The 27834-nt window shown below is 59.3% G+C and overlaps 1 long non-coding RNA gene across 1 annotated transcript; it reads right to left on the bottom strand.

The window, feature by feature from the left end:
* Positions 1-987: 987 nt before the first annotated feature.
* On the bottom strand, positions 988-13990 carry LOC105469360 (uncharacterized). Its single transcript, XR_979914.3, has 3 exons — positions 12528-13990; positions 12213-12282; positions 988-2301 (listed from the first exon to the last, which is right to left on the bottom strand). It is a non-coding gene; the product is annotated as an uncharacterized lncRNA (long non-coding RNA).
* Positions 13991-27834: the final 13844 nt, after the last annotated feature.

Below are 27834 nucleotides of genomic sequence, written 5' to 3'. Positions count from 1 at the left end.
ACATCGTGCTCTGAGCTTGCCTCGAGTCATGAGCTCTGTGCTCTGTTTCTGAGCTCCTGAAAGTTTTCTAAAACCCAAAAACAACTCCATGGTGCACTTCTCACAATGCCACCGCCACGCGCGGTGCCTCCACTTACTGGAGACTGTTCTCTCCCTGTTGGTGCCAAGACTTCGGGCAGCCGTGCTCTTCCCACTCCTGGGTCCACCAACAGGGACCTCCTGATTCTCTGATTTGCTCCAGCACAACCCCTCAAGCACCAGTGTGTGGGGGGTGGGTGCACTGCAGCCCTGGGGGCCGAGCACGTCTTCCCTGGACAGTTTGATGCAGACACAGGTTCCGGCTCTCCGACGAGTGGCTCCCGGGGAGGAGCCCACGCTTCTCTCCTTTGCGTATTCCTCCACTAAGTCCTGTATCTTCCACTTTGAAAATGTGCTTTTGGGCACCACCGGGCATGAAGCCTCAGTCCTGCTGCCATCCCCTCACCCCAAACAAAACAAAGGCGATTTCCCTGGCTGCCAACACCACTTCCTTCCAGGAAAGACAGGCTGCCAGTTCTCAGGAGTTCTCCTCGTTTCATCTGTGGAGGAGGCCGCACGTATTCAGAAAGCGGAACTCCTCCTCGTCTGGATCCAGAATAATCTACGACCTGAGCTCTCTGGGACGGCCTCGACGCACCCTCATCATTCTGGTTAAACAAAATGCCTGCGACACACACTCACGCCACACGCAGCCTGTCTGTCAGCCCCTTTACCAACTGGGGGAAAAGCCCCAAACCTGCGCTTCATGCCAACTTCATCTTTTTCTCTGTCCTGACACAACAAAGTGAAATTGCAGCGAGCCACGACGGCTCACCTGCAGGGCACAGGGCAGCACCGGGCAGGGCACAGGGCAGCACCAGGCAGCACCGGGCAGGGCACAGGGCAGCACCGGGCAGGGCACAGGGCAGCACCGGGCAGCACCGGGCAGGGCACAGGGCAGCACACAGGGCAGCACACAGGGCAGCACAGCGCACGCCATGCCGCTTGCACCGCAGGTTCCTGTTTTCGGTTCTACCTGGACTCTGCTCTGTGAGGTTCCTCTTCCTCTTTTCCTCCCCCACTGGCACCTCTCTCTCTTCCTCTCTTTCCCCCCTTTCTTTTTCAAACAGCTTCATTGAGGAAAAAAGACACGCACCATAAAAATCAACCATTTAAAGTGTAGAATCTGGTGGCCTTTTGTACATTTCCAAGGTTGTACGACTCTGATTTTAGAATGTTTTCATTACACAAAAGGAAACCTCGTACAACATTAGCAGCCCCTCCCCAGGCCTCGGCAACCACTGTCCACTTTCCGTCTCTGGATTTGCCTCTTCTTAGCTCTTCGTGTAAATGGCATCATACACTATGTGGCCTTTTGTGTGTGGCTCATTTCACTGAGCATGATCTTTTCATGGTTCATCCATGTTGTAACATATGACAGGGCTTCATTCCTTTGTATTTTTGCAGTGCATCGCACAGATATACCACTTTTTTTCTTTGAGGCAGAGTCTCGCTCTGTTGCCCAGGCTGGAGTGCAGTGGCACAATCTCAGCTCCCTGCAACCTCCGCCTCCTGAGTTCAAGCGATTCTCCTGCCTCAGCCTCCCGAGTAACTGGGATTACAGGTGCACCACTACGCCCAGCTAATATTTGTATTTAGTAGAGCTGGGGCTTCACCATGTTGGCCAGGCTGGTCTTGAACTCCTGACCTCAGGTGATCCGCCCGCCTCAGCCTCCCACAGTGCTGGGATGACAGGCTGAGCCGCCGTGCCCGGTAGATGTACCACATTTTCTTGTCTATTGATGAGCTTGGGGCTGTTGCCATTTTTTGGCTTTTACGAATAACACCAGGTACACGTGTTACTGGGGACTGTGTTTCTGGTTCTCTTTGGCTACATCTAGGCGTGGACGGCTGGCTTGTGTGGGGCTCCGTGCTTCTTATCTGAGGAGTGACCGGCTGTTCTGCACAGCGGCTGCGCCCGCCACGTTCCCGCCGTGGTGACAAGCTCGTTTCTCCGCCTCCTCACCACACTTGCCATCTGTCCGTGGGGGGGGGGCCGTCCCGCTGCCGAGGACCCTGGTTCACCGGCCGCTCTTCCCGCTGCATTCCCACCCCCCACGTCTCTGCTCTTTTGAGCCGGAGCTCTGGGTCAGCCATCCGGAGCTTCCACCCACAGGAGGCCCACGGCTTCTTTTCTCTTTGACTTTTCCAGGTCCACCTCTGTGCTTCTGCCATCCCTCTTCTCACAAAAGTGCCTTTCTGCTGCCAGTCCTGCGGCCGCACCTGCACAGAGCAACAACTTTGTCAGGATTCTCTATGAAAATAATTCAGTGATTAAGCATAAACACAACGAACATGCGTTCATATCAAAGGTCCTGCACTGGGTCCCTCTGCAAGCACAGGGAAGGCGGATGTTTTGTTCTCAGGTGCCAGCACCACATTCTCGGACAGGCAGAGATGTTGGCGGCTTAGACGAGCAGAGTTAATCCCTCCTGGACCCCCAGCTCCCCCGGACCCAAGCTTCACAGAGCGCCTCTCCCGGCACGGCCGGGGCGCGTGAGTGGGGAAGACACGTCCTGGATGTGGAACGTTCTTCCCCGGAGCTCTCCCAGCCCATCCGCCCCCGCTGTCTCACGCCCCGCACACCCCAGCTGCTGCAGGGGCATCTCTGAGGCATCACTGGCTGTTCATTGCGTCTCCTCCCCACAAAGTAACCTCCAGGCCTCCCCACGTCCCCCAGAACAGAACCTCCATGCCAGGTTCGTTCGTCAACGACGGCCACAGGACAGCACTCAGTGACTCAAATCAATAGTGAACATCGATCGTCCTCAATGTCTTCGGCTCAGGGATTTGGGCGCTGCTCAGCTGTGCTTGTTTGGGGTCTGCTGTGAGGTTGTTACCAAGAGGTCGGTCGACGGTAGCTCCCTCTCAAGGCTGGGGAGCCTTCAGTTCCCCACAGCGTGAGCCTCACGGGCTGCTTAAGGGCCCTGCAACAGGGCAGCTGCTCCCCCAAAGTGAACGACAAGAGAGCGCACAGGCAGAAGCCATCCTTTCCTGAGCTAGCCTGGGGAGTCTCGGCGCGTCACTCCGACCATATCCTACTCTCTAAAGGCAGGTGCGGAGGCGCAGCCCACGCTCAGGGGACAGGAGCTGGGCTCTACCTTTTGGAAGGAGGACTGTCAAAGTAGCAGATATATTTTAAACCATCATGCCGGGTATCCAAGACCCCACAGCCTGTCCCAGCCCGGTGTCTTTCTGATGGTCCTGCAGGTAAGAAACCTGTTTGATTGTGTTCAGTTCAAGTCTATGTGCACATAGAACGTGCACAGCAACATGTCCACGGCCTTTGTTCGGTGTAAGCTCTTCACGGGCAGAGCGGGTGCGTCGTACACACAACCCCAACCACCGTGCACACCTGGGAGGCTTCCAAAACTGTGGACCAAACGATAACACCTCAATAATATACTTATTTCCTTTGCACATCAAGGTCAAATTCTAAAAAGGAAAATGTCTGTATAACAGAGAGATTTCTAGGCTGCCCTTATGCCCAGAGCCCCACATTCTATATGGTAAACGTTGACTCCGATCAGGAAGCCCCCAGGAGGTTTTTGTAGCCCACTTTGACCCAGACAACCGACGGTTTCCACTGAAGGCACACGTCTTCCATGAACACAGATGTGCTAAGATGGCATCTCCTCACACCCACAGGAGGGGGCCCTTGACCTCTCTTCTGTTGCTGTGCCCTTCGTGGGTCAGGCTGCTGGGGAGACACCCACACGCTGTGAGCAGCGAAACGACTCACCCGCGTGGCTCACGGAACCAGACTGGGCATGTGGCTCAGCACTTTGGGAGGCCGAGGCAGGAGGATCCCTTGAGGCCAGGAGTTCCAGACCAGCCTGGGCAACGTAGCAAGACCCCATCTCTATTTTTCAAAAACTAAAAATAAAACAAAACCATCTCCTAGACCTTGGGCACTAGGACAAAACACGAAAAGCTGGGCTCTGCCGCTGCCTGCTGAGCAGCCAAACGTGGCCTCCCTGCTTGGCGAGCTTCTGAAAGCGGGTCTTCGGTTTCTCTTTGCTGCCCCTTCAACATCACCCTGTGACCTTCAAACGCTTTGGGTCTGTCCTCCAAGTCCAGGCCCCCATTCCAGGGTACCCGTTCCCCACCAGGCTCAGCCTTTTCCAGACAGCACCTCATGTCGACGCAGGCCTTATCAGTGCCTTTATTATCTATCTCCAGTGATGTTCTCCCAGCTTGTCTCCCGACTGTCTGGGACAAGCCCTCAATCCTGCCCAGGCTGACAACCATCAAATCTGGCACCTCCAAATTAAGCCCTGGGGTGGCCACGACACTCCAGGGACAGTGCCTGCTCCACGCCGCCCTGTCCGAGCACGCTGGACGGAGGGAGTGTGGCTGGGTGGACAGGGCATGAGTCCTGAGGTTGGCAGGGCCGGTGGCCACCCCCAGCTCATGTGTGGAGAAAGACCCCTCTCCAGGTGAGTGGGGGCTGCTTTCTGGACCACTCCCTCCTCAGTGTCAGCGGGGGACACCCCCAGGACTCCCGGCTGCAGTGGGTATTGGAGCTGAGCTGGGCCAGCGCTCCTGCTGTTTGACCTTCAGAGCCTTTTCTCAGGCTCAGCACCTCCTTCCTGCACGTTTTGCTCAGTCATCTCTGTGCCCATCACAATTTCTCAGTGTTTGCCCACCGGGGCGCCTGTCAGCTGCGGGAGGCCAACAAAGCCGCCTGGCCCTGCGAGGATTGACGTCCTGGGCTCCCAGCTGCCCCCACCACCCACGCTCATCCTTCACCCGCCTTTAATTTACTTCTGACACTGGGGTCTTAAGCCTCTGGCCTCAGCCTCCCTGCAGCTCCGAGTTCCACGGCGACCCCAAGCAAGTCCCTCAATACCAGGGGGACCCGAGAGCGGCGGCTGCTGCAGAGACAGCCCGTGGTCACCCAGTTGCCAGGACACTGGCCAGAGTGTGGAGTCGGCCCCCGGGGCTCACATCACCTCAGCGTCCTGCAGGCTGCACCACTGGCCTCAATTTCACCGAAGCTCTGAGACGAAGCCCTTGCCGAGCTCTGCAGTGCCCGACCCACCAAAGCTGCCGGGGCGGCCCCTCCAAGCTCCGCCCAGCCCCCAGGACCAGGCGCCGTCCCTGAGCACAGAACAGATTCCACCACAGGGCTGCAGGGAGAGGAAGCTCAGGGCTGTGACTCCACCCACGGGAAGGATGTGCTGGAGGAAGGCGCGGTGTGATGGTGGACCACGTCCACCTCCATGGACCCCCACCGCCTCCCCTCCCCGCCGGCGTGGGGTGACGGCGGACCACGTCCACCTCCATGGACCCCCACCGCCTCCCCTCCCCGCCGGCGTGGGGTGACGGCGGACCACGTCCACCTCCATGGACCCCCACCGCCTCCCCTCCCCGCCGGCGTGGGGTGACGGTGGACCACGTCTGCCTCTATGGACCCCCATCGCCTCCCCTCCCCACCAGCGTGGGGTGACGGTGGACCACGTCTGCCTCTATGGACCCCCATCGCCTCCCCTCCCCACCAGTGTGGGGTGACGGTGGACCACGTCTCCCTCCATGGGCCCCCATCGCCTCCCCTCTCCACCAGTGTGGGGTGACGGTGGACCACGTCCGCCTCCATGGACCCCCATCGGCTCCCCTCCCCGCCAGCGTGGGGTGACGGTGGACCATGTTCATCTCCATGGGCCCCCATCACCTCCCCTCCCCCCGGTCCTGCCCAACTCAAACCTGCCTCACCTCAGACCCAACCACGGAGACCTCTCAGCCCCCCCTGCCACCTAACTGCCCATAGCCAGGCCCTGATGGCCCCTCTGCTGGCTCCTGTGAGGCCACTGCCCTCCCCTATGGTGGCGCCTGTGTCACCCCAGCCCCTCAGAGAGACGCTTTGAAACAGGAACCTGGAGAGGAAAGGGCAGAGGCTACATGGCGTAGGGCCCAGCGAGGCCAAACGACTTGTCCAAGGTGGAGCGGCCTGAGGGCACGGCCCTGGCGTGACCTGAGAAGCGTCTGAGCACCAGGGACAAGCTCAGGCCCCTCACTCTCCCCACCCGGGGCGTCGAAGGAGGCTGGGTGCCCACTCAAAAGAAGAATCGCAAGTCAGTCACCCCCTGGAACACCGGCCAGGTGTCCCGCCGCCCCACGCGCACGACCCACCGCTCACACAGGAGGCGAGCCCACGGAGACAGATCTGACTCTCCGAGGAACACCGGGCCCTGTGCCACCAGCTCCAAGCTGTGTGGGCACCACCGCTCCACACCTGGCTTTGGGCAGGTCAGCCGGCCATACCTGGGAGCCACACTAGGGCTGTTTTCACCCTTGACCTTCTAGCAAGCTCATCGCACAGCTCCTGACCTTGCAGGCTCTCTGCACCTTTGGGAAGAACAGAATCGCCAAAGTTGAAAAGTCTTTGTCCACCACTTCCATACGTTTTGTGATTTTTAAAGACACCATGCAAACGCTGGACAGGAGACCCGGTTCCGAGACAGCCCAGCCTGGATGAGACTCGAGGCAACCACAAAAACCGCAGACCCTGAGGTTTGCCTGCACCATCGGCCCCCGTAAGATACACCCTGCTCCCCTCTGTGACGAATCCTGGGCTGCTCTGGTGTTTAGACATCCGGCCCTGGCCCCATGCGCCAGAGACAGCACCTGCTTAAACCCAACACAAAGGGCGGACGCTGGCGCCTCCCCCTCCTTCAGTGCTTCTAGGGGAGCACGAGACCCTTCCACCCACCACCCATCTCAAATTTCCTAGGGAGAAAGGGTGGAAATTCCTAAAGATAATTACGGTGAGGCTTTTGGGTTGGGGTTTTTGTGGGGGCGGGAGTACTGATTTGAGACGAGAACTTGTCTTTTTGCTATCTCTTCCCTTCCCTATAGGGGTTTCCCTATTGGGAATTATACACATAAAAAATGTGGCCGGGTGCAGTGTCTGACGACTGTAATCTCAGTACTTTGAGAGGCCGAGGCAAGAGGACCACCTGAGCCCAGGAGTTCAAGACCCACCTGGGCAATAAAGAAAGACCCCGTGTTTACTTAAAAAAAAAAAAAAAAAAAATTAGCTGGGCATGGCGGTGCATGCCTGTAGTCCCAGCCACTCAGGAGGCTGAGGTGGAAGGATCGCTTGAGCCCAGGAGATTGAGGCTGTCTCAAAAAGATGTGCTAGTTTTCAGAGGAACAGGATTCACAGTGGTGTGAAGTATCACCTCCTGGCTGTTTTGAAGCGTCCTGCTAAAGCCGTCCAACGGGATGCTATGTGTGTGTTTCTGGGCACTACGCGGTGGCACACCCTCTCGTATTTGGGATGGGCTGCGCCCATCACACACACCACCCGCCCTCTCCCAGCACTCCCGTGCTGGGCTTCTACAACCCTCACCAATGCCTCCTTTCCACACTGAAGAGATTCTCCTCCCTAGGTACAGCCATGGAGATCCCAGGACTTCTCGTGAGTTATACTTAAAAAGGAAAAAAAGAAAGTCCGATGTGTTTGCAGAATGGCCAGGTCCACAGCCCCAGGGACGGTGCAGGACATCTGCCCACAGGACACACAGGGGAGATCATTCCTTCGTCAAACTGCACGTGCACACAAGCAGCACACTCCTCTTCCTCATCAGAACTATTGGGAAGTTTCACGAGCACCGTCCTGTAGATAATACAATTGACTGTGATTGGCTGTTAAATATCTAAAAAGGTGTTTAAATTCAGTGCTGTTCTGACCTCCGGCTCAGCCAAGATGCCCATCTCCACTGGTTTGGTTTGGTGGTGTCCCCACCCAAATCTCGTCTTGAATCAGAATAATCCTAATCCCCACATGTCGAGGGAGAGCCGAGGTGGAGGTGATTGGATCAGGGAGGCGGTTTCCTCCGTGCTGTTCTCATGATGGTGAGTGAGTTCTCATGAGACCTGATGGCTCTATAGGTGTCTGGTAGCTCCTCCTGCATCATCCTCTCTCCTGCCACCTTGTTAAAAAGGTGGCTGCCTCCCTCGGCCTTCTGCTGTGATTGTTTCCTGAGGCCTGCCCAGCCATGTGGAACTGTGAGTCAATTAAATCTCTTTCCTTTATAAATTACCCAGTCTCGGGAAGTTCTTTACAGCAGCGTAAAAGTGGACTAACACCCACCCTGTTCAGGCTTAAACCAACCAGGAAAAGTTGTGTCACAGAGGTTTGGAGACTGACAGGCTTCCAGTCTGATGAAGCTTGCACACACTGCCCGGCTCAGAGGCGAAACCACATTCTCAGGGAGGCTGTGCAGTTCAAAGGAGAGGGAGCTGGAGGAACTGCAATATTTTTCACCCTATGGAAATGAACTGGGACCCCGTCTTCTAGAACGCTACAGAAGGTTCCATACAGACGACACAGGCGTTGAAATATCACCCTGAGCTTCTCGTTTTGAAGGTGGCCAAGGCCTTGTCACGTTGCCCCTCATTACAAGGCAGTGAAATGGTTCCCACTATATTCTGCATTTGTAAGTTCTGAGCAAAAGTCCTGATTCTCAGGGTCTGTCAGGTAAATGGGGCAGCCTGGGCCTGACTTTGTGGCTCAAACAGCCAAGGTTCCCAAACATAAAGGGCAGCTGGATGGACACAGTGCCGACCCACCCCCAAAAGGGAAACCAAGCCCCTAGCCCAACCAGTCGCAGGAGGCCTGTCCCCCTGGGAGGTAGGGCAGCTGGTGGCTGTCATGTCCTTAGCTGTCCCACAGGTTTGGAAGGGACTCAGGCCCACCCCCAGCTCTTACCCACACAGTATCCCCACTTCCCAAGTCTGCCTTCCATCTCTTCCACATGCTTGGCTGCAACCTCTGGTCCACCCAGGCACCCCTCTCTGCCATGAACCCCCATCCCAACACTCTTGATAGTTAATGGTACCCCATCAGGGGACATCTTCTGAATTACCTCCTCACACAGCCCCGTAATTTTGCACAAGCATCTTTCACAGTCAGCCAGCCCCTAGAGCCACACATGAAACACAGCCCTGCACAAGGAGTAGGTGCTCACTTAATTTCAGTGAATGAACATTCCTTTCAGTTAAAGTCTTTATTAAAACAACATAGCACAAACTTTTGAAATAAGATAATCTTAAACCCAGCAAATTTTACAGGGAGCTACCTAATCATATTGCCTCCCATCCTGGCTCCACCTCCTTTTGTCCTGCTCTGCCTCCTCCTGTCCTGACTCTGCCTCCTCCTGCCCCGCCTCCTGTCCTGACCCCGCCTCCTCCCCTCCTGACCCTGCCTCCTCCTGTCCTGACCCCGCCTCCTCCTGTCCTGACTCTGCCTCCTCTTTTCCTGCCCCGCCTCCTGTCCTGACCCCGCCTCCTCCCCTCCTGACCCCGCCTCCTCCCCTCCTGACCCCGCCTCCTCCCGTCCTGACTCTGCCTCCTCCTGTCCTGACTCTGCCTCCTCTTTTCCTGCCCCGCCTCCTGTCCTGACCCCGCCTCCTCCCCTCCTGACCCCGCCTCCTCCCCTCCTGACCCCGCCTCCTCCTGTCCTGACTCTGCCTCCTCCTGTCCTGACTCTGCCTCCTCTTTTCCTGCCCCGCCTCCTGTCCTGACCCCGCCTCCTCCCCTCCTGACCCCGCCTCCTCCCGTCCTGACCCCGCCTCCTCCCATCCTGACCCCGCCTCCTCCCGTCCTGACCCCGCCTCCTCCCGTCCTGACCCCGCCTCCTCCTGTCCTGACCCCGCCTCCTCCTGTCCTGCTCTGCCTCCTCCCTAAGAACCTGGCTGGGGAGCCCTGGCCATGGGAAGTCCGTGCCATGTTGAGGGGGCACAGTAAACAGAGGAGAGGTCCTGCCCTCAAGGGTTTGGGGGATCTGGCCTCAGGGAGCTCTGCAAACAGGTTTTATGTTTTTATTGAGGTAAAATTCACATATAAATTTAACCATTTAAAAATGTACACCTCAGTGATTTTTAGTCTATTTGGAATGTTATGCAACCATCACCTCTACCTAGTTCCGAAACATTGTTATCGCCCCAAAAGAAGCCCACGCCTGTCAGCAGCCCCAGCCCCAGGACCCCACCTGCGGCTGTGTGGGGGGCTGTGCCTGTCCTGGGACCCCTGCGTGCTCCTGTGTGGCGGCTTTCTCTGGGCTTCACATTTTGAGTCCGTCGGGGGCTACATCCCTTGCTGTGGCCGAGAGGACTCCACCATGTGGGTGCCCAGCGTGTCTGTGGGCGGCTGGTCCCCTGTGCCCCCCCTACCAGCGGACCTGCCCCTTCAAGGAGGGTTGCAGGGTCCTGTGGGCCAGAGCAGCGGTAGAGCACTGAGGTCTATCTGGTTTCCAGCAGCCTGCGTGGCCCTGGGACACCCTCGGGTGCTCATGGCCAGCGTGATGGAAACGCTATGCTTGGCAGGACAGGCCAGACTCTCCAATGAATAAAGGGCAAAAACTGCACTTACCTTGGCTATGCAGGAAAAAATCAGAGCAAAATCCTCCCAAAACAACTGCAGGGGCCACCCAGGCTCCCAAGCGCACTTCCTACCTGAGCGTGTGAGGCTCCAGGCCTTTCGGGTGAGCCCTGGCCTGGGCACTGGCCCCTGGACACCGGCCCTCCGGCACGGAGAACAGGCTTGGGCACCCCAACCTGACGCCCTGGCCCTAGGCCTCCCGAGGGAGCTGAGTGGGAAGCCCCTGAGCCTCCGAATCAGCATTTCCATGTCAAAAGGTCTTAGCAGTAGCCCCAGCTTCTGTCCCTGCGATTTTATCCTGGGACTTCCTGGGCATCAAAGTGGGGCTGGAACAGGACTGAGCTGAGCCCCCAGTGCCCAGAGCAAGGTGGGAGGAATCCCTGGTCTCAGGGCCTGTGCAGAAGAGACTGGCCAGGGGACACCCTGGGCCTCAGCCCACTTATGGCTACAACTCTCCGTTTCCCCTGGCCTGTCACACTGCCCCACATTTCCCCTGGCCTGTCACACAGGCCCCCCTGCCCCCAGCCCTCTGTCCTGAGGTTACAGAGATTGGAACCCTGGCCTCTCAGGCTCCCGAATTCTGGTTTCCGTTTTATTCACATCCATGGATTGGGGCTGGGAACAGAGGGCGAGGCCACACTCAGACACACTCTGAGCAGGCCCTGCAGACAGAGGCTGGACCCGGGCTGGGGCTGAGACGTGAAAAGCAGCCCCAGATCTGGTGGGAAGCGAGGGCCTCAGCAGGAGGAAACACTGGCCCAACGTCATGCGGGCTGCAAGGCTCTTCCCCCCTCTGGATCCTTTCCATAAACCAGGAGAGGCCTTTGCACACTAGGAACGTTGCTCAGGGGCCGCGCAGTCTAGGAGAAGCTCCCCGTACCAGCCTCGCGCCCTGCCGTACCCAGGAGTACGAGGCCCCAGCTCACTGACACTGCTGGGAGTGTATGCAAAGGGAGAAGGAGAGAAAAAGCATTGTTTGTAATGCAAGGAAAAAGGGAACCTAAAATCTTAACATCCATTGATTATGTTCACAAAATAAAAACCTGCACAACTGTTAGCCTGAGTGAGGTACCTCCATAGTTACGGTCATGGAAGTCTGTCCCAAGATTTCATTTTAAAATCAATCCAGAAAATTATATACATATTTATAAAACGTGCTCCTGATTTGGAAAAGCCTGAAAACATACTGTTGTGTGCATAAAAGGAGAAAAGGTCCACAGTGGCCTACACGAAAGGATGAAAATAGATCGTCCCCGGGTCGTGAAAATGGGTAATTTCATCAGTAGGAGAACAATAGTTACGTTTGTTTTGTGATTTTAAAAAACAAGCCCCTCGAAACCTGCTCTTGAAAGTAGGTTAAAAGGATCCCACATCCCCAGCCGGGACGGGAAAAGCCAGACTCCTCCGAGGAACACAGCATGGTTTTCCTGGACTGAAGGTTGTCGTTGGTGATTCGCACACCCCCACACACCGCAGTCAGGTCAGCATCCTGCAGGAGGCCAACGCCCGGGGGATGGGGAGGGGACCCTGGGGGTCCACACAGACTATTCCAGGGACCCTCTGGTTCCACCCGCTGGCAGGGACTTAGGGCCCCTCAGGGAGGGCGTCGACTCCCAAGACCCCCCACAGCCTTTCCTGGTGTCCCCACCACACAGCGCTGAGCACGGCCCGGCCCCCGGCTGCAGACCGCATGGCCTTTCCCCACCGGCCCTCCTGCAGACCTGGCTCCTGCCCCGCTCTGTACACACCTGGCGAGCTTTCTGAGAGAGCAGCTACTGTCTGGCTCCTTCTGCTTCAACGTTCTGCCTGGCCACGGCCCTTTCAAAAGAAAAAAAAGTAAATAAATCTCTCAAAATAGGGTCCATCCTGGGACCTGGGTGCCCTGCGTGCACAGACAGGAGAACAAAAGGGCCCACCCGTTGGGAAAATGGTTCCCCAAGGCCACCTCCCAGAGCTACAGTCCCTGGTTCTGGGGCCCCTGTCAGCCCTGCCCGCTGTAGGGGGGGAAAGCCAGGCTCTGGAACCCAGCCCCTCGCGCCAGGGAAGCCGCCACCAGGACTGACCTGCCAAGAGGCCGTTCTCCCACAGGTCAGTGCAGGGTGGGGCCGCTGGGCAGGCTCAGGACCCCAGACCCCATCCTCTTTGCCAGGCTCCTGCAGAGCCATGGAGCCTTCACCCTCTTCTCTCAGACAGCAGAAAAAACTCTCAGGTGAGGAGAAAAGAAAACCTGCACCAGCCCTCACTCTGAAGGAGGGGGTCCCGGAGGTAGACCCCAGCCCACCAAGCATCAGGGTTTGCAACCCCAGCCTCCGAAGGATCAGCTCGTGGACTGAGAGGGGCTCCTCGCTCGCTTGTCTGTTGTCAGGGAAAAGAAACTTGGACTCAGGATGGCCAGGCTAGAGAGACCCCCCAGTCCTCCAGAGAGAAAAATTTCTGAGCAGCCGACCGTGGGGAGGACGTGTCCGGAGAGCACAAAAGGCTTGAGGCTCTTTCCTGCGAAAACCCTGGGTGTGATAATGACCGGCTCCCCCAAATCCTGAGTCCAGGGCATTCAACAGGAAACATAAGGACATTTTGGAAAGAATGAAAATGTGTGTTTTGCTTTGTACAGAACAAGACACAAACGTTCACAGCCACATTACTCACAACAGCCAAAAAGACCATCGCCAGATGAGTGAATAAAACACGGTCTGGCCACATGAAGGGCCGTTACCCAGCCTTGAAGAGGAAGGAAAGTCAGACGCTTGCGATGGCACGGATGAGCCCCGAGGACACTGTGCCGAGGGAAATAGCCCAGACGCATAAGGGCAAATCCTGCGTGACTCCACTCATGTGCAGTCCCAGGTCGTCCGCTTCGTGGAGACGGAAGCAGAGCGGTGGGTGCTGGGGGAGGGGGACTGGGAAGTTCGTGTTCCAAGGGGACAGAGTCTCGGTGAGGGAAGATAAAACATCCTGGAAATTGACAGTTAGTTAATGTAAATGTATTTCATGCCACCAAGCTGTAGACTTAACAACAGTTAAGATGGTAGAGTTTGTTTTATATACATATAAAATACAAATTACACAAGTTAAAAAGTAATTTTTACAACACATATAACATGACCCCAGTGATGTGAGCACACACATAAACATCGATGTGTTTGTATGCACGGACAGACACACAGACATGTGGCTTAAAGTTCTGACAGAAATGCCCGGAAGGCTGACGGCCGTGGGCTTTGGGTGGGGAGACAGCGCAGCCCAGAGATAAGACCCCTCCCCCATGCACTGCTTTCCCTGCTGGAGACCTGCTGTGATTTCCAAGTTTTCTGAAAGGGGCAGGCAGCCCTTTCACAATGGAACAGAAGTTATGAAATGTGTGTCTTCCCCCGCCTGCCCCCTTGGCCTTTCGGCCTCACTCCACACAATGAGGCCGTTCAGCCGCTCTGCCACGCTGCCACGCACTTGCGGCTGCACCCTGGTTCCTCAGCCATCCGCCAGGACAGCGCCGCCCACGCCCTCGCCCGGCCTCCTTCCTCCTCCCCTGGGGAGGGGCAGAGGCGCCCCCAGGCCAGCACCCCCACGGTTGTGCCCACCCATGCCCAGGCATCCCTCCGTCCCCACCAGCCAGCGCCCTCCCCTCTGAGGGTCAGAGACACTTTTCCAGCTGCTGCACTTTGCTGTCCTCTCAGCGCTCAGTAAAGTAAGCGGAATCGGTGGCATCCACTGGGTTTGTTATGCCGTGTTCCCCCAATGCATAATTATGTCTCTACAAGGCACATTCTTGGTGCACGGCCATGCCTTGGTGCCAGAACCCCAGACGTCTTCCTGCATTCCTGGGCTGTGACACCGCCCCGCAGCCTGGCGTGTGTACTCAGCCAGATGTGTGCGTGGAGCTGGCCGTGGTGGCTTGGCTGGGCCTGGGGCAAGAGGGGCCCTGTCAGAGAGGACGTGGCTGCGGGGCTGAGGGGCTGCCTGTGTCTTGTGGCCAGTGGGAGGCCTTCTGGGGAGCCTCTGGCCCCCAAACCCGGCCTTGACACATCCAGCCCAGACGAGAACCTGCCGCTGTGGTGCTCATGGCCGGTGGCCCGAGGGTGGCCGTCCTGTTTTCCTGTTCAGCAAAGGGAGGCCCTGCGTGGTCTGAGGTCCAAGGACCCCCAGCGATCCCTGAGCAAGGGTGGCCAGCGGGACTGAGGCCAGGCCAGGCTGGGGTTGCGGGTGACCGTGCTCTGGGGGCTCTGAAAGGCAAAGTGAAGGGTGAGGACACGCCTCTTCAGGCAGCACCAACCAGGCAGATCAGGGTCCTCCCACCGTCCCCAGAAGGCCAACCCAGAGAGGACCCCACAGGCACGGGGGCGCCTGCATGCCAGGCCAGCACCCCCAAGTGATGTGACCCCAGGAGCAGCCACCTGGCCAAGAACTGTCTGCCGGTCCCAGGGCCTCTGAGCTCCTGAGATGCGGGAGAGGGGCAGCCTCTCTTCTGAAACCCACTGAGGGGACAGGGACTCAATGGTCAACGTGGCTCGAGATCCGTCACATCTAGTCCACGTGTAACTGTCCCAAAGGCTGGATGAGAATTCCTAGTTCCCCCCTCACAGCTACGTGCCCTGGGCCAGTGGCTCACCCTCTCTGTGCTGTGGTTCCTCCCTCGAGCAGTGAGGAATAATGGTGCAGTGATCATCTGCAATGATCCTGCAGTGAGGACTGATCCTGCAGTGAGGAACGATCGTGTAGTGAGGACTGATCCTGCAGTGAGGACTGATCCTGCAGTGAGGACCGATCCTGCTGTGAGGAACGATCGTGTAGTGAGGATTGAGCGTGTAGTGAGGAACGATTGTGCAGTGAGGAACGATTGTGCAGTGAGGACCGATCCTGCAGTGAGGACTGATCCTGCAGTGAGGACTGATCCTGCTGTGAGGACTGATCCTGCTGTGAGGACTGATCCTGCAGTGAGGAACGATCGTGCAGTGAGGACTGATCCTGCAGTGAGGACTGATCCTGCTGAGGACTGATCCTGCAGTGAGGAACGATCCTGCAGTGAGGACTGATCCTGCAGTGAGGACTGATCCTGCAGTGAGGACTGATCCTGCAGTGAGGACTGATCCTGCTGAGGACTGATCCTGCAGTGAGGAACGATCCTGCAGTGAGGACTGAGCGTGCAGTGAGGACTGATCCTGCAGTGAGGACTGATCCTGCTGTGAGGACTGATCCTGCAGTGAGGACTGATCCTGCAGTGAGGACTGATCCTGCAGTGAGGACTGATCCTGCAGTGAGGAACGATCGTGTAGTGAGGAACGATCCTGCAGTGAGGAACGATCGTGCAGTGATCGTCTGCAATGATCGTGCAGACCTCATTGAGCGGTTGTGCCACAGACATAACATGGGTCCAAGTGCACTCAGCACCAAGTGGGGCCTTCCAGTCACTCATAGTCATAATCCCATTTACCCGAACAGAGTTCAGAGGCTGAGAGATCTGGTCTGTCCTGCTGGTAGAGGCTGGGACCTGCTGTCACAGTGTGAGCCTCCCTCTGCTTGTTCTCACCCAGAGCCCTGGGCCCCTCTTCCCCCACCAGTGCCCACACTGCCCCCGTCCTCCACCCAAAGCAACAGCTTTGTCACGAAACTCCCCACTCAGAAAACTAGAGAGTGCTCATCTACTCAGGATGCTCAAAGCCACTGTTTAACTCGGGTGCAACTTTAAAATGTCATCTGTGTTTATCTCTAGGTGATGGGATTTTAGCTAACTTTAAAAATTTTGTCTTTCTTTCATAGCATACTTTGTGCTGTTTGAAAATTACAAAGCCCTATTTTTAAATCCTTCTGTATCTTCCTCTCTCCTCTCTCTTCATAGACCTTCTCTGCTCTGGTCAGCCAGGTCCAGTGGCTGCCCCACCCTCTGCACTGGCCCTCAGCCCACTTCCCGTCCAGCACCTGTGTGTGACACCGCGTGCCCGTCTGCCCGGCCCCCTCAAGGCTGCAGTGGTATTGCTGAGTCCACCTGGAACGTTCCTCATTCTCCACGGTGGCTCCCAGAGGGGCAACAGGTGACGGCAAAGGAAGAAAATTCAGGCTGCGGACGAGCCTCATCCCAAGCTCCCCAGGCTCCTCTCCTTTGAGACTTGGACATCCTGAGTCCACATGTTGTCCCGAGGCTCCTGGACTCTGCCCCCAGCAGGAGCCCTAGGCTGCAATGGGGGCAGGATTTTATAAGTAGCTCTGTGTCCTGGGCAGCCCCATGAGGGCCCTCTCTCCCAAGGGGGAAGGGGACAGAGGGACCCCCATCCCAGCAGGGGCACCTTCCACGCCTGCGCCAACACCCCCCGAAGCCCCCACAGTCCGCTGTCCAGCAGCCAACCCAGTCAGGTTCCCGAAGCCCCCAGTGCAAGGGTCTAACCCAATACGGCAGTGAGTGGCCCATGCGTGACGGTCCCGGCACTGCCGGCACAAATGACCACAAACGAGGTGGCTTAAAACAACAGAATTGTGCCGTCTCACGGCTCTGGAGGCCAGAGTCTGCGAGGAGCTGCAGGACCACGAGGTGTCTGCCTGAGGGAGCTCCCCACGGCCGCTCTCAGGGGACCCTGCCCTGCGTCTTCCAGCTTCTGGTGGATCAGACACTCCTGGCCTTTGGCCACAGTGCTGCAATCTCTGCCTCTGTCTTCACATGGGCCTCACCCTCTGTGTCTCTGTTTTCTTCTCGGAAAGACACCAGTCATATTGGATTAGGGCCTGTCCTTATGATATCATCCTAGCTTGATTATGTCTGCAGAGACCCTGTTTCCAAATACAGCCACATTCACAGGCCCTGGGGGTTAGGACACGAACATGTCTTTTCAGGGAACACAGTCGTCACACATAATTCCATCCCATCACCATGTTGAATAGCAGATCCAGTGACTAGTGAGTTTTAATAAAAGGAAACATCTGTAAAAGGTACAATTAGGCAACTGCAAAACCCTACCACTGGTGCAACGCTTTATTCTCTTGGATTGGTCTTTAGTTGCAAACAATTAACAATTCTTAAGGTCTACTAAATTCTGTTTTAAAGAACTTCAAAATCAGTTTCATGAATGAGCTAAAATGTGCACCTTTACGAAATAAAAATCACGTCTCAGAGTTTACACTGTCACGCTGTTTAAATGTCAAACACAAACAAAAGTGCTGAGGTCGCAACAAATCAGAAAGCGGAAATAAGTTGTTTCTTCACTTTTCTAGTCACAGTGCTGTCGCTGTTTATTTCTACTCGACTGTTTTGACACAGAAAACGTGGTATTGACGTAGGAGACAGGCGAGCCTGGTCCCCGGACCGACCAAAGACAGGACAAACTGGAAGGGACGCCGAGGCCACCTCCAGCCGCTCACTGCCTTGGCAACACCTAGAAGCGACTGCCCATCCTCCAGCTATATCTGAATAACCCGCCCCCTAATTAGCATGTCATTAAAAGTGGTTACCAATATGACTGCAAGTTGGCCCTGGGCGGCTGCACTCTGCACACCGCCTGAGGGGCAGCCCCGCACTGTGGGAGCAGTCGCAGAGCCGGACCACCATGGCCGCCTCAGCCAAGCTGCCGGCTTCCCCACCACCTGGCTCCTGAGTCCCTTCCGGAGGGAAGCGAGAAGCTGCCCAGCATCAGTGCCCCAGGGCTGAAGACGCAGGCTGCACCCAGGGCCAGTGCAAACACTTCTGTCGCTTCGAATTTACTCCTAAAACCAGTGCATGTCGCTGAACCCCACCGTGCTGGGGCAGCAGCTCTGACTGGGAGTTCTACAACTAAACACCACGGAGAATGTCGTGTTTACTGAAGCGTACGTGTAACCCTGTCATTGCTTGAACGTGTCTCCAGGAAAGATAAGATGGAGTCCTAACTCTCAGTACCACAGGGGGAGGCCTCACTTGGAAATCACATCTTCAAGCAAATTCAGATTTACATTCAATCAAATTCAAATTAGGTCATTAGAGTGGGCCTAAGGCAGGGTCCCAGGCAGGAGGGGTGGGGGCCACATCCCTGCCTCCTTCTCAGACAGGACCTGGTCTCAGGGCCCAGCCTGTGAGCTCCCTGCCCGTGCTGCTGGCCGCTGGGGGAGGCTCCTGGACACACACTGGTCAGCCCCTGCTGGCCAGCCTCGCCCTGAGTTAAACCCAGGAGAGACAGTGAGAGAAGCCCCTGGTGTGGGTGGGGCTGGGAGGGAGGAAAGGCCCAAGGGAGCTGGCAGGGAGGGTGGGTGCTGGGACGTCTCTCACAGCACGTTGCTCCCTTTGCCCTCGTTTTCTGCCCATGAAGCCACTTTCCAGCTCGCCAGGAACGGGGAACCCTTGGTAGGAGATGGGACGGGTGTCCCAGAGCCGGGAGGAGCAATCGCAAGCTCAGATCCCTTCTGTCTCCTGTGACTCTCACTGTTTTGAACCCCAAAGGCCCACAGATGGCTGTGACTGTGACCACATCTCCCAGAGTCACCTGGGTCCCAGGCCCGACCACTCTTTGGGAACCGGCTGCCACCCGTCCACTGTCATCGGTTCAGACTCAGCAGCCTCATCACCTGGGATGAGCCAGGGCGTCGTGTCGGGGACTGGGGGGCTGCATGAGCCCCAGTCCCTTCCACTAAGAAACGCCTCCTGGTCCCCATGCTCCAGCCTCTAGGCTGTGGGACTCACCCTTCAGGTGGCCAACACTCCCACGGTCGCGTGATCCTTTCCTCTCCGCATGCAAACAGACGGCGCAGGGACCTCGTGCAGGGCCATCACCACCCAGAGGAGAGTCCGTGCCTTGCTGCTGACCGGGGGCCCTGAGGCATCGGGCATCCTCCCACGCACCCCTCTCGCCCACGCCTGGGCCTTCCAGGCCCACCCCCGCCTGGACCGGTGGACCCCTCTCCGTGGCCCCTCTGATCCACAGCCAGCACAGGGGGAGGCCCCTCCAGAGGGTGGAGGCAGTTGCCTGAGTCCAGCTGCCAAGAACAACAAGGAGAAGGGGAGTGGGGCTCCCCTCCCCAACTCTCCACCCCAGACCCCGCTCAAGGGGCACATTCACCGAAGACAGGAAGCCCCACATCTGATGCCTGCCGGGCCTGCTCACCGCTTCCCGGAACGTGCCCCCATCTCATCGGGAAACACCAGGCCAAGCCTCTCCTGTGGGCGCTCTCCGAGTGGGAAGAGGCAGGAGCTCCTCTCAGGGCCGGGGCCCATGAGCGAAGTGCTTCGCTGGGGACCCTGGGGAGGAGGCCCCTCCCGGGCCGCTCGGCAGACCCTTCCTGCAAGTTTCTGCCTATGCCTTGCTTCCGGCCTCCGACCCAGGACGGCACCAGCCCTCCCCCGCAGCGTGATCTCTAAAAACCCAGGATCCCGAGACGCGCTGCACTGGTGCAGTCAGGGTATGTCCCGCCTGTTTCCTTCGATTCTGTGTCCAGTGCTGGTGCACAGCCTCAAGTCGTCCGCCCGCCTCGGCCTCCCAAAGTGCTGGGATTACAGGCCTGAGCCACCGCGCCCGGCCTCCCATATTCTTCTGCAACCACCATCCTCCCGGTGCCCTCGGCCCTGAGCAGGGAGGCTGGACCAGGAGCACAGGGACCCCTGGGCTCAAGGCAGGGAAGGACCACAGAGCTTGCAGGCAGAAAGTGGAGGGGAGGGCAGGTCCTGTCCTGGGAGAACAGATTCCAGACCCCAGCCAGGAACCGGTGGGACTCCTGGGAAGGGGGCCAGGGAGTGGACAGAAGTGAGCCTTGGTCTGCCTGGGGCCTGAGTGACCAGTAGCAACCCCAGCTCCCTCTCATCAAGACTGGGGAAACTGAGGCATACGCCACCCATGGTGCCCCAGGCAGAGCCCAGCCTGCCCCAAGACACCGCCGCTTTGCTGTACGTGGGGTTTTCAGGCGAGGCCGGGGTGCGTGCAGGAGATCCAGAGAGGCAGGGCCCTGGGGAGATACCACGGCCCATGGGGGCAGTGCCACAGCCCTCCCCAGGCTTCCCTGCATGGCAGCCCTGGCCCGAGGCAGCCAACCCGTGGGCTTCCATCTTCACAGCCAGAGGGAGGAATGAGCAGGGCTGGTCTGCAGCAGGACTGGTAGAACCTGGGCCAGGGCATTAAACAGTCACAAGACCCTGGTGGGTCACAAGGGTCACCCACACCCTTCCCAGTCCACCAGCACAGGTGGTGCTGCGAGAAGACCGATGGACGCCCAGTGTGGCGGCCCCTCGGCTCTGCAGCAGGGACAGCTCTCGGTGTCTCCTGACCAGGCCGTCCCAAGGCCGTTTACCATCTGGGGGACCAGGGTCGGGGCCACACAGGATGGGGCATCATCACCACCCAGGAGCAAACGCTAAGCCACGCGTGTAAGACCCTGCAGGGTCCCTGGAACAAGCGATCTTCCCACAGCGACCTCTCAGACCCCTGGTGCCCAGTTTTGGGAAGCAGGTGGCACGTCTGTGACAAGATCCAGCAGCCACCACCCAGGCCCATCTTCACACCGGGGATTCCAGGCCCTGCCCAGCATCAGGCCCAGCACATGGCAGCTATCTTGGGCGGCTCGAGGTGCCACAGCTGCCGTGTGGGCTGGGGCTGAGCTGAGGGCCATCATGTGTGGGGCCACAGGCCGCAGGGAACCTGGGAAAGACCCACCTGCTCATTTTCTTTTCGTGTTTTTTTTTTTTTTTTTTTTTTTTTTTTTTTTTGAGACGGAGTCTTACTGTGTCGCCCAGGCTGGAGTGAGTGGCGCGATCTCAGCTCACTGCAAGCTCCGCCTCCCGGGTTCACGCCATTCTCCTGCCTCAGCCTCCCGAGTAGCTGGGACTACAGGCGCCGCCACCTCACCCGGCCAATTTTTTTTTGTATTTTTAGTAGAGATCAGGTTTCACCGTATTAGCCAGGATGGTCTCGATCTCCTGACCTCGTGATCTGCCTGCCTCGGCCTCCCAAAGTGCTGGGATTACAGGCGTGAGCCACCGCGCCCGGCCCCACCTGCTCATTTCTAACCTTCAGTATCGGCCGCAGCAGGGTTTGAGGTTGAATTCTACATTTTTATGGTTTCTCAGTAAAGCAACGCTTCCTGCTCATGGTTTGGGCTGAGCCCCTGGGGTTTCAGGGCATCTGGGGCCTGTGTTGGGATGGGGCAGGGGGTCCACGCTATCTTCGTCTGAAGGGCTCTCGCCAGTGGACGTCAGCCTGACCTCCCGTCCCTCTTGCCGCCCGGCCACCAACACTCCTTGCCTCTGCAGCTGGGGCCACTCCCCCTTCCCACCGCCCTGAAGCTCTTCCTGCGGGACAGGCGCCAGGCCATAGTGGGGGGTGTCCCTGGACGAGCTTTCCCACATGCACCCCAGTCATGGCCGCATCTGGGACTAGTCGCCCATTATCTGTCCTCAGTGTCCTCCGCCCTCAGCAAACACCACAGGCCTCTCGCAGACGGCAACCCACGTGCAGCAGCCATGACCGGCACTTCCCAGCACTGCTGGGCCACGGCCTGGAGTACATACCTGGCCCCAAGGGGCTGTTCCACGGCGGGGAGCAAGCCCTGGGGGGTGCCGGCCGTCGGGAAATCAGACAGAGTCTGCTCCACCGGGAAAGCCACATGCAGCTCAGCTGGACTCAAGCTCGGGGTAGGGGGAGGCAGCTGAGGCGCGTGAAGGCTGGGCTGGGGCAAAGCAGCTGGAGGCCGGAGAGAAGGGCAGGCCCTGACAGCAGGCGAGAGTGGCATGGACCCACCAGGTTGGTCTCCTCACCGGACTGAGGCCCTCCCTTCCCCACCAGGCTGGTCTCACCGGACCAAGGCCCTCTCTGCCCCACCAGGCTGGTCTCACCGGACCGAGGCCCTCTCTCCCCCAGGCACCCACTAGGCTGGTCTCACCGGACTGAGGCCCTCCCTTCCCCACCAGGCTGGTCTCACCGGACCAAGGCCCTCTCTTCCCCAGGCACCCACTAGGCTGGTCTCACCGGACCAAGGCCCTCTCTGCCCCACCAGGCTGGTCTCACCGGACCGAGGCCCTCTCTTCCCCACCAGGCTGGTCTCACCGGACCGAGGCCCTCTCTGCCCCACCAGGCTGGTCTCACCGGACCGAGGCCCTCTCTGCCCCACCAGGCTGGTCTCACCGGACCGAGGCCCTCTCTCCCCCAGGCACCCACTAGGCTGGTCTCACCGGACCGAGGCCCTCCCTTCCCCACCAGGCTGGTCTCACCGGACCGAGGCCCTCTCTCCCCCAGGTCCCGGGCGGGCCTCCGTGTCCTACACCACTCAGCTTCGGTGGGTCACTGGACAGACTCAGGGACAGTCTCTGCCTGCCTTGGGGTTTTTCCTCCCCAGGTTCCAGTTCTCCCACAAACGCCCTCTGCTCACCTCTCAAGGTACAGGAAGAGCCGTGCTCAGAGGTCCCACTGGAGACCCCTCCAAGGCACGGCAGGTGCCAGCAGCAGCAATACCAGGGCACCCTGCCCAGAAGTAGAGCCAAGTGAGCAAGCCTGGGGGCTCTGGAGGTGCAGACAAGACCGTCTGGGGGCAGAAGAGTCAAGTGTCCTGGTCAAGGACACACCGTGGCTGGGACCAGGGACTCCTCCCCACCACCCTGGAAAGCACAGCTCCCTGCGCAGAAGTCCAGACCTGGTGGAGCTCGGCTCGGCCCCACTGCACGGGAGAGGCAGGAGCCCCAGCAGTGGCTTCTCCCTGAGCTGCGGCTGCAGCGAGGCGACCCCGGCACAGCCCCACGGCTCCAGGTGGAACCGGGCGGAGGAGGAGCCTGGGAACCACTCGAGGAGCCGGGCGGGGAACACGGCCCCTGCGGCGTCTCCTGGGCTGAAGCAGGTGTGGTCAGGATGAAGGAAGCACCTGGTCTGTGGCCCAGACAGTGTCTCCTCCTATCCACATCCGGAGCAACACTGAGGTTGAACAGAGGCTCTGGTGGACAAAGACCTGTGGGCACTGCCCGGTCTGCCCCTGCCCAAGCTGCCCGGGCTGCTTCTTATAGAGCCCCACTGCATGGCACACACATCGCCTCAGGGGTCCTGCCACCCTTGCCCACCCTCCCACAGACCCGCCACACCCCTCACGGGTCCTGCCACCCTTGCCCACCCTCCCACAGACCCGCCACGCCCCTCACGGGTCCTGCCACCCTTGCCCACCCGCCCACAGACCCGCCACGCCCCTCACGGGTCCTGCCACCCTTGTCCACCCGCCCACAGACCCGCCACGCCCCTCACGGGTCCTGCCACCCTTGTCCACCCGCCCACAGACCCGCCACGCCCCTCACGGGTCCTGCCACCCTTGCCCACCCTCCCACAGACCCGCCACGCCCCTCACGGGTCCTGCCACCCTTGCCCACCCTCCCACAGACCCGCCACGCCCCTCACGGGTCCTGCCACCCTTGTCCACCCGCCCACAGACCCGCCACGCCCCTCACGGGTCCTGCCACCCTTGTCCACCCGCCCACAGACCCGCCATAGCCCCTGTCAGGCCCAGGGAAGTGCAGCGCCTGTGGGTGGGCCTGGCAGACCCAGCCAACGTGGCCGACACCCAACCTGGCAGCCGCTGCAGCCGGAGACCAGTTATCTACCATCAAGAATGTGCTCTTGACTATTTTTATGTCATTTGTGTTTTCTTTATTGCCTCGGTTTTTAGTAAAGCTCCTTGTTGGACACGTGAGTCCCGCTCAGCAGTGCTAAAAGGGGAAAGGAAGGGGCGTTGGGCTCTCTCGGCGGAGAGTGCTGGGCAGAGTGGCTCCCGGCCCCTCACCCTCCCTGGGCCCTCCGCCCCTCCCACAGCGCCCCTCCCTCACCGGAGCCTGGGTGCTTTTTTGTTTCTTTGTTGTTTAGCATATTTTTCATCTTGCCCCTGATCAAGCTGATGGCCAGGAAAGTATGTGGCTTGGTAAGCAAAATTCTTCTGAAGAAATTCCAGAGCCCCCAGCCGCCGTGACCTCACCGCCCTGATACCAGCCAAGCCTCCGCTGTTTTTATAAACCACGGCCCGCCCGGGTGGCAGCACACAGTGGCCCAGTGTTGACTCCGGATTCCTCACGTTCCCTGGCATCCCCCGTGGGGCCCCTGTCCCAGCAGTGGGGGGAGCAGAGCAGGCAGCTCAGGGTCCCTGGGCAGCCATCCCCTCCCCGCTGGGTGAGCCGGCGTCCTCCTGCAGATCTGCGTCCCCATGTCCCGCTCCTGGCTTCTGCCCCTCAGAACCCCTGCCATAGCTGCACTGCCACGACCTCCTGCTGTTAGTGGCCGCCCCCACCTCCGGAGCCCAGCCCACTCTGCTCCGAGGTTGCCTGGGTGGGCACCCACCTAGAACCAAGGGTGAATGGCAGAGCCCGTGCTGGCTGCAGGCCAGACACCAGCAGGGCTGACCAGGCCCCAGGCCGCTCCTCCGGCGAGGGCAGCACCCACTGCGTGCTGGCACAGGGGCTGCACTGGGAACCAAGGCTCAGCCCTTATCCCGGGACTGAGCCTGGGCTGATGTCCTAGAGGGAAGACCTGGGGGTAGGGGGCACTGGGGAGGGCAGGCGTGGAGCATGGTGGGGAAGGAATGGCATGAGGGGAAGGGGTGTTGGGGGAATCCCACAGGAGAGGAAGGAAGAGGCTGAGGTCACAGCGCAGAAAATCCCAGGACAGCAGAAGGCTGTCGGGCCTCTGGGCGCTGCTTCCTGGGCCTCTGCTCACAGCCCCGTGCCCCTCCTGGTAGTGAGGAACCCACCTGCCATCTTCACAAGGGCTGGTTTAATCCCAGCGGGTGGGTTCCCGGGAACATACCCGTGCACAGCAGGCCGCCCTCCATGCTCGCCCAGTGAGGGGTCGGGGAGGAGAGGACCCCAGGGTCTTGCCAGCGCCTCTCAGGACCCTCTGACCACACGAAGCAGCAGAGAAGGGTTCCCGAGGGCGGCCAGAGCCGAGACCCCACCAACGCGCCCGGCGGGTGAACTCCGGGGGCCGCTGCCTGCACAGAAGGGGAGCGGACGGCCCGGCTGGGGCCAGTTCCCACCACGCCGGCCTGGTTTCTAAACAGTTTAATCAATTAGCGAGGTGGAAGCCCTCAGTGTCAGCTGCAGTGCTAATGAGGGGCCCCGCCCCCACCCGTGGGACCCGAAGCCAGACTCTGGCCCCTCAGCAGGTCCTCCCAGTGCAGTGGGGGCGGGGGGGCAAAGAGGGGGTCTGGGAACCCAGCGGTGCAGCCCCCACCAGAGGTGCAGCCCCCACCAGAGGCTCAGCCACACGGTGCCCAGTGCCCGGCCCTCCCTGCAGCCAGCTTTCCTTCTGGAACCACAGGGAACCTCCGACAAAGCCCTCCCAGCAGGGGAAGCTCAACTCCTGCGATAGCCAGGAAGGGGGTGGCTCCGTATGTGGGGGGAGTCGAGGTCGAGGGAGGCTGAGGGGTGAGCCCGGACTGTCTCTGCCACCCCAGCATCCCAGCTGACGCCTCTCTCTCACACACAGAGACACATGTGAACACGGGCCACATTCCTGCCCAACCTGACATGGCTTGCACTCGCCGGGGCCTCAGCCAGCCCCGTGACAAACGGGAAACTGAGTCACAGCTCCCATGGGGCCCAGCGTTTGCAGATGGGGGGCCAGCGTGGAGCTGTGGGCTGCGGTTGCTCTCAGCTTCTCTCTCATGGCCATCAGTCGACTGGACCCCCAGGGTGAAAGGTGGAGGTGTCTGGCATCCAGCAGGCAGGAGCCCCCCACCACCCAGCACAGGCTGCCCCCTCGACCCGGAGAGTTCTTGGAAAACCTCCAGGGCTCCCCGGAGGGAAAAGGGCAGGTGGAGGGGGCAAGTGGGGGCCGGAAAAGCAGGGGTGATCCTCACTCTGGGAGCAAGGAGGAGCTTGTCACCCCCCTCCCTTATGGGGGGACTGACAGATACGGGGCTACTGGGAGAAGCCACCACCCCCAAGAGCTCTGAAGCCTCCGACTTGTCTTGGGAAAGTCTCGCTGCTGTTGGAGCACGTGGGGGACGACGGGGGGACGACGGGGCCACCCTGGAGGGGAAGCAGTCGCTGTCCAGGGCAGGACCAGGTGTTCAGCGAGGACAGTGCGGGCTGCGCCGCACTCCGACGGCCTTTCTGGTTGCCCTCCGGGGACGAGTCACCCCCGGAGCCCCGGCCTCCTTGCCTTCGTGTGGAGCTCCCCAACCCTCTCTGGTGGCAAAGTCCGGTGAGCCAAGACCCCCTGCATTGGTGATGACCTAGTGAGTCCAGGCCCCAGCCAGGGCAGCATCTCCCCCTGGTCACCTGCACCTGCCCCCACTGGGCTCCCTGCCACCCACCCTGGCCTGCCCAGGTCAGACGCCCCCAGCAGATGGGAACCCTCAGGGCTGGGTGCTGTGTTCACCCCTGGGGTGTCAGGCAGGACCATGATATCAAGTCCCCAGGAAGGAGCTGGGGGTGCAGACCTGCAGGCAGGGGTGTCCTGCAGAGGAGAGAGCTCAGGGAGAGCCCAGAAGCCACTTCCAGATGCCGGGCTGCAGGCGTAGCTCAAAGCCCACCTCCTCTGTGAAGCCCACCTCGACCCTCATAGTTAGAAGTGAGTTCTGCGGCCGGGCGCGGTGGCTCACGCCTGTAATCCCAGCACTTTGGGAGGCCGAGGTGGGCGCATCACGAGGTCAGGAGATCGAGACCATCCTGGCTAACATGGTGAAACCCCGTCTCTACTAAAAGTACAAAAAATTAGCCAGGCGTGGTGGCACGCGCCTGTAGTCCCAGCCACTGGGAGGCTGAGGCAGGAGGATGGCGTGAACCCGGGAGGCGGAGCTTGCAGTGAGCTGAGATCCGGCCACTGCACTACAGCCTGGGCCACAGAGCGAGACTCCATCTCGGAAAAAAATAAAAATAAAAATAAGTGAGTTCTGCACCCCCTAGCACCCACACACTCAACCCTGACCCTCTCTTTTTCCTCGGAGGACATGTGGATCCACTGTGCGCATGTTCACGGCCGTGGGCTCCTGCAGGAGGGCAGGTCCCAGAGCTGAGCAGGCAGCTGGACCTCACAGCCCTGTCCTGGCCCAGTGAAGAGATGAGGCCCCAGTGCCATCAGGGTACCTGCTGCGGCAGCGGGGCATGAGGGGCCCACACACGGCTCTTGGGGCTCCCTAGCACCCCAATAAACAGGGCAGGCAGGCGTGGGTCCCCAAGGGGCCCGTGCCAGGGGCCCTGACTGACGCTGGTCGGAGGTGGGAGGAAGGCAGACACCCCTGAGCGTCCATGAACTACAGGAGCCTGAGGCCCTTGGGGCATCCCATGGATGGGAGGAGAAAACTGGGTCCAGCGTCCTCACGAGTCCCTCTGTCCCCAGCTCTAATGTGGGCCCTGCCTGGCAAGGTTGTGGAGACAGGTGAGGCTGCCCCTCTGCAAACAGACCAGGGAGTGCAGTGACCACCAACCACTGGGCAAACCCATCAGGCTGGGGGCTCCCTGCACCA

This window comes from Macaca nemestrina, chromosome 17 (genome assembly GCF_043159975.1).
Source record: "Macaca nemestrina isolate mMacNem1 chromosome 17, mMacNem.hap1, whole genome shotgun sequence".
NCBI classification, from domain to species: Eukaryota; Metazoa; Chordata; class Mammalia; order Primates; family Cercopithecidae; genus Macaca; species Macaca nemestrina.
Note: the sequence above shows the minus strand (reverse complement) of the source record. Positions and strands in the feature narration are given on the sequence as shown.